Here is a 10,581-nt window from a genome sequence, read left to right as displayed (position 1 = left end):
AATAATAAAAGGGGGACAAAATGCCCAAAAATAAATGGTGGTAGCAATGCATATGTATTGTACTCAAATTTGGGATGCATGAATATGTGGAAAACATAGTTAATGGGTAGTTAGATTTTGTATTTTGATTACATGGATTGTCTTGAGTTAGGTGGGGAGTTTAGGTTAATCAAGGATTCAGATTTTAGTCCACTTAATCAAATACAATCCTACCTTGACCCTAACCCCATTACAACCCTTAAAAGACCTCTTGATATGTGTATTCGTGCATTAATTTTTTGTTGATTGGTAGAAGAAGAGCAAGACTTAGAAAGCAGGATTAGTAGAAAACCGAGAGAATCAACCCTCAAACACTAGAGTAATTAGAGTTATTAGAGTGTATATACTTACAGTGAGGGTTCGATGCTCGATTCTTTATTCCCGGCTTTCACGAGCTTTCTTCTTGCAAGTCTAATTGTACTTTATTTTGAGATTTGATTTAGTGGAATCTAGTTCATATTTGCTCCTGGAAGATTTATTTACTTGTAACCAAGTAGGTAAAAGCATTTAGCATGTAGTTGCATTCATATAGATAAGTTGCATTACATAAGTCTTACCATTTTTTCTTCACTCTAGAATTCTACATCTAAAACCTAATGTGTGTGAATAAATGAATGATTCGAATCATGCCTTCCAGCTCCACTCTGCAGCCTCTTGTCTTCATTTTTGGGCCTGAAATTGGGTCAAAAACAACCTAGAAATCGCCACCAGTGAATTCTCTTTACTGAGGCACATGACGCTCGTCACGCGTACGCATCAGTCACGTGTACGCATCGCTTGAACTCTGCACCTAGCCATGCGTAGCCGTCAGCCACATGTGTGCGTCATTTGGTTATGGCTCGGTCACGCGTACGCGTCAACCATGCGTGCGCTTGGACACCAGCTTCTCAAAACCTCAATTTCTTGTGTTCCTTCTACTTTTGCATACTTCTTTTCTATCCTCTAAGCCATTACTGCCCTATAAAACCTGAAAACACTTAACACACACATCACAGCATCAAATGGTAATAAGAGAGGATTAAAAATTAGCAATTTTAAGGCCAAAGAAGTATGTTTTCAATCATAGCACAAAATTAGGAAGGAAACTTAAAAACATGCAATTTACATGCATAAGTGGGAGAATAATTGACAAAATCCACTCAATTCAATCCAAAATATACCATAAAATTGTGGTTTATCACTTTACAAAGCTAGTGAAAATCTAAGTGAGACCTTTGAAAAGGAAGCTGCAGAGTCCACTATGGATCATAATCGTGCTGTTAATACCAATGTGGCAAATCCGAATGAGAATGAACAACTTAGAAGAGTGCTTGGCTCATAAACTGCCCCCAATCCGGATCTCTATAGGAATAGTATTGTGGTGCCTCCTATAGCTGCAAACAACTTTGAGCTGAAGTCTCAGTTAGTTACTCTGGTGCAGCAAAATTGTCAGTATCATAGACTCTCGCAGGAAGATCCAAACCAATTTATCTCTAACTTCCTGCAGATTTGTGACACTGTGAAAACGAATGGAGTGAATCCTGAGGTTTACAAGCTCATGCTCTTTCCATTTGCTGTGAAAGATAGAGCAAAGCTCTGGCTAGATTCTCAGCCCAAAGAGAGCTTGAACACTTGGGATAAGGTAGTCACTGGATTTTTGTCTAAATTCTTCCCACCACAAAAGCTGACTAAGCTAAGGGTGGAGGTTCAAACCTTCAGGCAGAAAGAGGGTGAGACCCTCTATGAAGCCTGGGAGAGGTACAAGCTGTTGACCAGGCAATGCCCCCTGACATGTTTTCTAAATAGACCCAGCTGGAGATCTTTTATGAGGGCCTCTGTGAAATGTCCAAAATGTGTTTAGATAATTCTGTAGGTAGTTCATTGCACATGAAGAAAATGCCTGAAGAGACTACTGAGCTTATTGAATTGGTTGCTAACAACTAATATCTCTACTCCTCTAATAGGAATCTTGTGAACTCTGGGACTTCTCAGAAGAAAGGTGTTTTGGAAGTAGAGACCTTGGATGCTATTCTTGCTCAGAATAAATTCATGTCTCAATAGATTAATACGCTTACTCAACACTTAAGTGGGATGCAGGTTTCAGCTGTTAATGCTCAGAATGCCCCTCAAGAGGCTCCTTATGACGTGAATGGTAGCTTCATTCCAGGTGAGAATTATAACTATGCTCAATTTCCTTTTGAACAGGTTAACTATATGGGGAATGCTCCAAGAAATCCCAATAATGATCTATATGCCTAGACCTATAATCAGGGGTGGATAAATCACCCAAATTTAGGGTGGAGAGAGCAACCTCAGAGGCCACAGAATTTTAAAAATCATCCTCAGGGCGGTTTTCAACAGAATAATTTCAATAACCACCAGTTTCAGTCATCTCAACAACAACCACTTCAGCAAGCAAATTCTCAATGACAGAAGAACACTGATTTAGAAGCACTAATGACGAGTTTTATATAGGAAACCAGAGCATCAATCAAGAACTTGGAGATTCAGATGGGTCAATTAGCCACAAAAGTTAATGAAATTGATCAGAGGACTACTAATAACCTTCCTGGTAACACAATTCCAAATCCAAGAGAGGCGTGCAAGGCTATCACCTTGATAAGTGGACAAGTGGCAAGTACGGAAGCACAAGTTATTGAGGAGCCGGTTGAAAAAGAAGCTCTAGAGTAGACTGAAGACACAGTAGTACACGCCCCTCCTAGGCATGCAAACAAACCTTTTCCAGTCACTCTTGACACACATCCAATATTGCCTAAGGCTCCTGAGTACAAGACTAAGATGCCATATCCTCAGAGACTTCAAAAGAAGACCAAGGACAAGCAGTTTTCAAAGTTCTTGGAAGTCTTCAGAAAGTTGCAAATCAATATTCTTTTGCTGAGATTTTGGAGCAAATGCCTCTCTATGTCAAGTTCATGAAGGAGTTGTTGTCAAAGAAGAAGCCTTTAAAGGGAGATGAGATAGTGGTCTTGACTAAGGAATGTAGTGCCATAATTCAGAATAACTTGCTAAGGAAGATGCCAGATCCAGGGAGCTTTCAAATTCCATGTACCATTGGGAGCACCACCTTTGAGAAAGCCCTATGTGATCTGGGTGCAAGCATAAATATAATACCCTTGTCTGTGATGAGAAATTGCAAATCCATGAGGCACAACCCATAAGGATAGCATTACAAATGACCGACAAATCTCTAAAGGTAGCATATGGATTAGTGGAAAATATCTTGGTCAAAGTGGGTAAGTTCTTCCTCCCAGCAGATTTTCTGATTCTTGACACGGGAGAGGATGAAAATGCCTCTATAATCCTAGGAAAACCATTCCTAACCACTGGGAGAGCTCTGATTGATGTGGAAGAAGGTGAATTAGTGCTTAGAGTGCATAATGAGCAACTGGTCTTTCATATCTTCAAAAATATGCACTCATCAAGTGAAGAAGAGAAGTGCATACAGATTGAACTTTCTAATCCAAACCTTCAAGAAACCTCTGATGATGCACAACAGAATTTGCAGCTCAAACCTCCTTTGGTGAGAATCAACAAAATTTTCCCTGACATCAAACCTAAGTTTGGTGTTGGGAATGCATCATCCACCAAGGAGGAGGTTCTCAAAAAAAAGAAAGTACCCATGGGATGGAGAAATAAAAAGATTCCCACTGAAGACTTCTCCCTAGGAATGAAGGTGCTATTCACTGCATGCCCAATTCTGCCTCATACAGTGAACGGGATCTATCTCTTGAGCATATAGAGTTGATCCATGAGAGCACAGGAAAGAAGTTCACAGTGAGGGGTCAAGATGAGCCCCTATGATCCTCCTCCTTAGAGGAGTTAACCGTCAAGCTAGTGACGGTAAAGAAGCGCTTGTCGGGAGGCAACCTGATATTTCGTATTCTTAAGTTTGATTTTTACTTTGATGTTTTCTATTTATTGATTTAGTTTTGTATGAGTTTCTATTGTTTTTCCTTTGTTTTGAGTGTATTTTGATTATGCAGAGTGATTAGAACAGAAACAGGTGCATTGAGACAGAGTTTCGGACATCCTGGAGGAGTTTGATGCAGATAGGGTGGTGCCTAACTTCACTTTCTGAAGTTAGGCGTCACATAAAAGCCAACAATTGAAGGTTTGCCTCTGGAGGGCTGGCACCTAACTTGAGTTTCTGAAGTTAGGCGCCACTTGATGCGTGTAATATGGAATTCGTTGCTGGGTGGGTGGCGCCTAACTTGGGGAATTCCAAGTTAGGCGCCACAGTATTCAAGTTAGGCGCCAGGTTAGGACCAAGTGCGAAGTTAGGCACCAACAGGAGCAAGTTGGGCACCATTCAAATGAAGTCAGGTGCCGGCTTCCATAATTTAGCACTATATCAAATAAAATCACAAGGGAATCAGATCAATAATTCGGTCCCCACACCCCTGCCTCATATCAAATCCCATCACAATTTTGTTTCTATTTTTTTTCTCCCCATATATTCCTTGTTGAACACCCTCCTGCATGCCACATTCCCTCATCCCCTACTATATATATAATCCGAACCCCCCCCCCCCCGAACCTATAACCCCCCTTCATCACCTAATATATACCCTCTTAACAAAAAAATAAAATAAAAATAAAATATAATATAATATAATAAAATAAATAAATAAATAAATAACTATAAAAAAAGAAAAAAAGTTTTTAATTTTTATCTTGTCTTTTTCTCCCTTCCGATTTCTTTTACAATTATTTTTGCCTTTACTTCTCTATCCATTTTTTTATGTCCTTCCCTGTTTTCAGTTTTTCTTTGCTTGAGGACAAGCAAAATTTTAAGTTTGGTGTTGTTGCTTCGTTTGTGGCTTTTTTGTTTATTTTAATGGCACCAAAGGGAGGCAAATCATCTTCACAAAGGAGCACAGTCTGAAAAATGAGACGGCCACTAGGATAACTGAGGTGGTGTAGTCCCTTTTTCATTCTATATTTTCTTCCGTTCTCATTATGTTATATTCCTATTTTCTGCTATTTTACTTGAATGTTTGCATGATCTTTAGTAATTCTAAGTCCTAAGTTCTAGTTTAATTCTGCTATTTTGAAATTTTAGTTATTTATCTTTTAATTGAAGAGATGTCTCATGTACCGTTCACTAAGCTTGAATCTAAAAAGAAAAAGAAAAGAAGTAATGTATTGCATGAGAAATTGAGTTTATATTAAAGAGTAGTCTTATTTACTTAAATGTGGTGGTATTATCTGTGATTCTGAATGCATGATATGAACCGTGCATATTTGAATTTGAATAAAAGGATGTTGATGTATAAGGAACAAGAATTTAGAGAACTATTATGAATTCTCTGAAGTAAACAAAAGCTTAATCCTTGAAGCAAAAGAAACAGCAAAAGAAAAATAAAAGTAAGGTCCAAGGCTCTGAGCATCAATGACTAGGGAGGTCAGACATGGTTAAAAGCTCAAAGAGTTGTTTCCCTAGTCACATGCTTGTGGTGTAAATGTGTCAAGTAATCCTTGAGACAGAGCACTAAGAGTCAAGATCAAGTGCATTTAACAGAGTATGCCAAAGGCTTTGAGCACCACTGTCTGGGAGTAACTGAAAGAAAAATCAGAACCAAAAGAGAGTTCCCCAATCAAGTGCTTGTGGTGTTTTTGTGTCAAGTAAAGCTTGAGACAAAGCATTTAAAGTCACGGCTAGGCTCAAGGTAAAGAAAAGAGAATGAAAGAAATTTTGCTGTGTTCAAGGAATAAACCAAAGTATAAAGACCAGAGAATTCATAATATTATCTGGATTCTCATTCCAAATGACAGTGACATTCCTTTGATTCAAAGGATAGTGAGATGCCAAAACTATTCAGGATTGCAGTGTATAAACCCCACTTTAAGAAAAGACGGGAGCTTAATTGAACACTCACTTCTCAAGCAAATTCACATCCTGAGCCTATGTTAGTTTTGGTTGCTTGAGGACAAGCAACAATTCAAGTTTGGTGTTGTGATGCATGAGCATCTTTTCTATCTTTTCCTAGTGAATTTGCATTTGAATTGTTAAGTTTGATCAAGATTTAAATACCTTCTAGCCACTATGGATGCTACTTTGAGTTGTGTGTAATTCTGTTTATTTCAGGTAGCATTCAGACAAATTTGATGGAGTTTCTGTAGAAAAAGAGAAGAAAGTGAATGATGCTGTCAACTCTGACCTCCTTGCACTCCAACGAGAATAACTTGAGCTGAAGGGGTCCAATTGATGTGATTTTAGTGGCATTGGAAAGCTAACTTTCAGATCTTTCCAACAATATATAATAGTATACACTTATTTTCCAACAATTCGGCCATACTGGCGCCTAACTTGGTATTCTCCAAGTTAGGCGCCAAGACAAAAGGATAGCCTCCAAGTGCTTGCTGCCAGGGTGGCACCTAGGCGCCAGTGACCATCAACATGCCCAATTGCTCACTGCCAAGCTCAAGTCTAACTTCACTTTAGGTGCCACACTAATGAGAAGCAATGTTCCCCACGCTCAATCAAGCAAGCAACGAAGATCCTATTTAATTTTGATTAAAACTTTTATTTTATTTACAAATATAAAAAGATATTATTTAGTTTTAGAAAATATATTTTACATTAAGTAGGGTTAGATATAAAAGGAAAAAGAATCAGCCCTTCGGGATACTCTCTTCTCATACCTCATTTCGCACTTTACAGTTTTACAGAACCCTACTTTTCTCTCTGAACCATGAGCAACTAAACCTCCACTATTAAGGTTAGGAGCTCTGTTTATTCTATGGATTAATATTATTACTGTTCTATTTTAATTCATGTATTGATTTTGAATTCAAGAATTGTTTTCGTTCTTTATCTTATGAATCTGGGTGGAACAGAAGTATGACCCTTGTTCTAATTGAGTTCTTGTAAAATTTGGAAAAGCTCTTTGCTTGAACAACAGCTTGAAAATAATTACTCCTAAATTTCTAATTATCTGGACTTAACAGGATACGTGACATATAATCCTCTTATATTTGGATAATTAGGATTTCTGTGGCATATAAACTAGAATTGAACTTAACCCTCTAATTGGAATCAAGTGACCAAGGAATTGGCGGTTGATGAAGGTTAGATGAGACTAAAAAGGTCTAAGGAATTAGGATTTAGTCAGATATAGTTTGCCATGAATTGAATCTTGCATGATTAAAATAGTTGGTAAGAAAAGTTAATCTGAAAAATAAATATCTCTAAAACCTTAACTGTTTTACTCATATATTTCACAACCCGTTTACTACTTGCTTTCTGATTTCATGAATTTACTGTTTAATGCTTCTAAACACTCAAACACCATTTTCTGTTTCTCTAACTAAGTAAATCATGCAATCATTGTTGCTTAGCCCATCAATCCTCGTGGGATTGACCCTCATTCACTTGAGGTACTACTTGGTACGACCCGGTGCACTTATCGGTTAGTTTGTGGGTTATAAATTTCACACCAACAGGGGAAGGATACGACTAAGCAGGAGTTTCTGACCTTCTTCCTCACGCCGGCGCTAAAAAGAATAGTAGCAGGAGAAGAAGAAGAAGAGCAGACGCGGTGGCAGATGTAACACCCTATCACCCTATACCTTACTTACCTCTAGCCATAAAGCAAAAGATGACAAAACACTACAACAATTCTAAAATTCATACAATAATATATAATCAAGGAATATAATACACTAGAAGTCTGATGAAAGAATAAAAGCTTAAAGACGCAGAAAACAGAGATACAAAAGCGCGAAGTGTTCACACACGATAACTAAATCGCAAAGGTAAGAAGAAGAGATTATGGAAACAAGATAAACAAGGTACTTATATATATAACAGGCTACAGAGTTTAGGCCGACTAGTTAAAATAGATACAACAGAGTTTTTGAAAGTTAAAACGGATACATCCTGTCTCTTAAAATTTAAGCCTCTAAGGCAACAAGTACAATAATCAAAATGAGAGAATAACTACAGCAAAATAAACAAAAGACAAAAGCGAGCCATTATCCACTCTGTCACTATCTGCAAACTCACCGAGGTGGGTTGCGACCTGCATCTGAAAAATAATAACAACATATGGTATGAGAACCGGAGATTCTTAGTATAGTAACAGTGCCCAATAGATAAGATATAAGGTTCCGGAAAGCCAAAGGTAATCCTAGAACTTCAAACCAATATAAAGATTCAACTTATAATAAAAATTTAACCCATAAAAAGGTTATCTAACTTAGGGGATTCCTAAACTAACAGATCACCGCTGTCCTATAGCCTTCGTCAACCTATTCTCCATGCAATCCCATCACCATCGCCTACCAATCTTCTTCAATCCTAATAGAAAACACAAGTAGTGCAAGCAGGTAAAACACAAGTAATATACATATATAGCAAGTAGTTCAATTAGCAATTAAACATGTTATACAAGTTGGCACAACGCAAGTAAACAAAGCAAACAATCACATAAGAATGCATATGATGAATTCCTATCCTATTGGTCGTGATATCACTTGCCGATTCAACTGCCAACCCGACACATCACTTTGGGATGTTGCCTTTCGCTCACAAATAATTAGCGCTCCAGGGATATAGTGCCCGACACACTATCTAGGGATATAGTGCCCGACACACTCTTATGACTCGAAAAGATGCGAGCAGGATACTCTGCCTCAGACCTCACATCTGAACGTAAGTAGGATTAACCACCGTCCTTACACCGGCGCCGCAACCTCGACAAGCGGGATTAACCATCGTCTTTGCCAGGCGCATAGCGACTTACCAATCATAGCACATAAGAAATATATATCCATTTCACTGAATACTTCTCATTCTCATTAGTTTCATCAATCTCAATCTTTCATTTTCTCAGTTCATCATCAACGCAACACTCTGCCAACTCGCTCTAGTTATTCCATCCACAGAACTTCCCAAGCATAAGTCACCGTCTCTAACTCACAACAGAAAATACCCATTTAAATTCACTTATTGTGCTCTCCCTTGTTTCAAAGCCTAAATACTAGTTAGGGGATCTTAAACAAGTTTTATGAAATTTTATAAGCTTATTGGGGTCTTTAAACAGTTAAAAATAGGGATTTTGGTGAAAAACAAGGGTTGTGCGTATGCATTAAAGCCGTGTGTATGCATGCCCCAGACAGCTTTCCCAGCCTATGCTACGCAAAACTTGCAAAATTTTCAGGATGTTTGTATGCACACCCCCTTGTGCATCGCAACACACGCTCTAGTCTGTGCGAGTGCAGGATAGTGTGTGTGGGCATACAAACCAGAATTTCTGATTTTTTGCAACATTATAGAGTTCAGTTTTTTATACTGAATTTTCGACATTTATAATTTTTTCTACAAAAATCCAATTTCCCTTATCTTTATACCGTTTTACAGCTCTCACAACCATCTTTAATTTGAACAAAGTTCAATCAATTCCAAACTCCGAGGGTAAAGTTATAGCCCGCCGAAGTTGGTTAAAAATAAGATTTTACCAAATTTGTCAAATTCTCAAAGTACCAAATCTCCCCAACCAAACCAATTTAATCACATCCCAACAATACCAAAATAACCCAAAAAATTTATACCAAATATTCCTTAACCATTTCTCAATAATTCAACTATCTAAACCATTCAATTCTCATCTCATCAACTCATTCAAAGTTCTCAATTCAACATAACTCATATCAATACTCATTAATTTCCCTAAATTGTCATCAACACTATTATCATCACAATCATCAACAAACATCATCCACCATTAGCCATATCCATCAAAATCATTATTCATCAATTCATCATCATCAAAATTTATAATCATCATCAATTGTCATCAACATCAATAATCATCATAACTCCTCATCAACGTCAACAATCATCATAAATTATTATCAACATTAACTTCATGTCACCACAACAAATTCAACATCAATTAACCAAATTCATGCAATTCATTCAATTTAATCCTATCCTAAGATCACAACATTACATATTATTTAAAGAAAATCAAAACCATACCTTGGCCAATTTCTACACAAGCATGAAAATCACCAAAAATAGTCTCCTCCTCACAAGCCTTTAAGCTTAGCCACCAAAATCAATAAGAATTCCAAGCTAATTCATACAAATAACCAAAAATCAATCCTAGGATTTAACAAATTGACAAACCACAAGGGTTAAGAGATTTCTTACCTTATCCACTGTGGATTGGGATAAAATCCAATAATTACCCAATGCTAGATAGCACCTAAATAACGAAATTCACAAAATTTTCTCAATAACCAAACCCAAAAATACAAAAATATATAGAGCAAAGAATTAGAGAATGGATTTCAAGATACTTATTACTTTGTTTAGATAGAATTGAAGAGCTTGGCAAGAATTTCGCATGGTCACAAACAGCACGCAAATTGAAGCTCCGTAACTCAAGTTATGAGCGATTGAAGATTGGGGTGAATAGTAGTGTTAGGGTTCTCCTTTCCCTTCTAACTCAGCTGCCCCCCTCTCTTTGTTTGATGAATATGGCTAAAAAGGCCTCATTAAAAGGTATATATACGTTGGACTTGGGTCCAACT

The 10,581-nt window shown here is 37.5% G+C and overlaps 1 non-coding gene across 1 annotated transcript; it reads right to left on the bottom strand.

Annotated features, from left to right (window-relative positions):
• Positions 1-1,708: 1,708 nt before the first annotated feature.
• On the bottom strand, positions 1,709-1,815 carry LOC148550493 (small nucleolar RNA R71). The gene has a single exon (XR_015893839.1). It is a non-coding gene; the product is annotated as a small nucleolar RNA R71 (small nucleolar RNA).
• Positions 1,816-10,581: the final 8,766 nt, after the last annotated feature.

The sequence above is a fragment of the Arachis ipaensis genome, chromosome B7, assembly GCF_059453495.1.
Source record: "Arachis ipaensis isolate K30076 ecotype BB chromosome B7, ASM5945349v1, whole genome shotgun sequence".
In the NCBI taxonomy this organism is placed as follows: domain Eukaryota; kingdom Viridiplantae; phylum Streptophyta; class Magnoliopsida; order Fabales; family Fabaceae; genus Arachis; species Arachis ipaensis.
The sequence above is the reverse complement of the archived record's forward strand: the minus strand, read 5'-3'. Positions and strand labels throughout refer to the sequence as shown.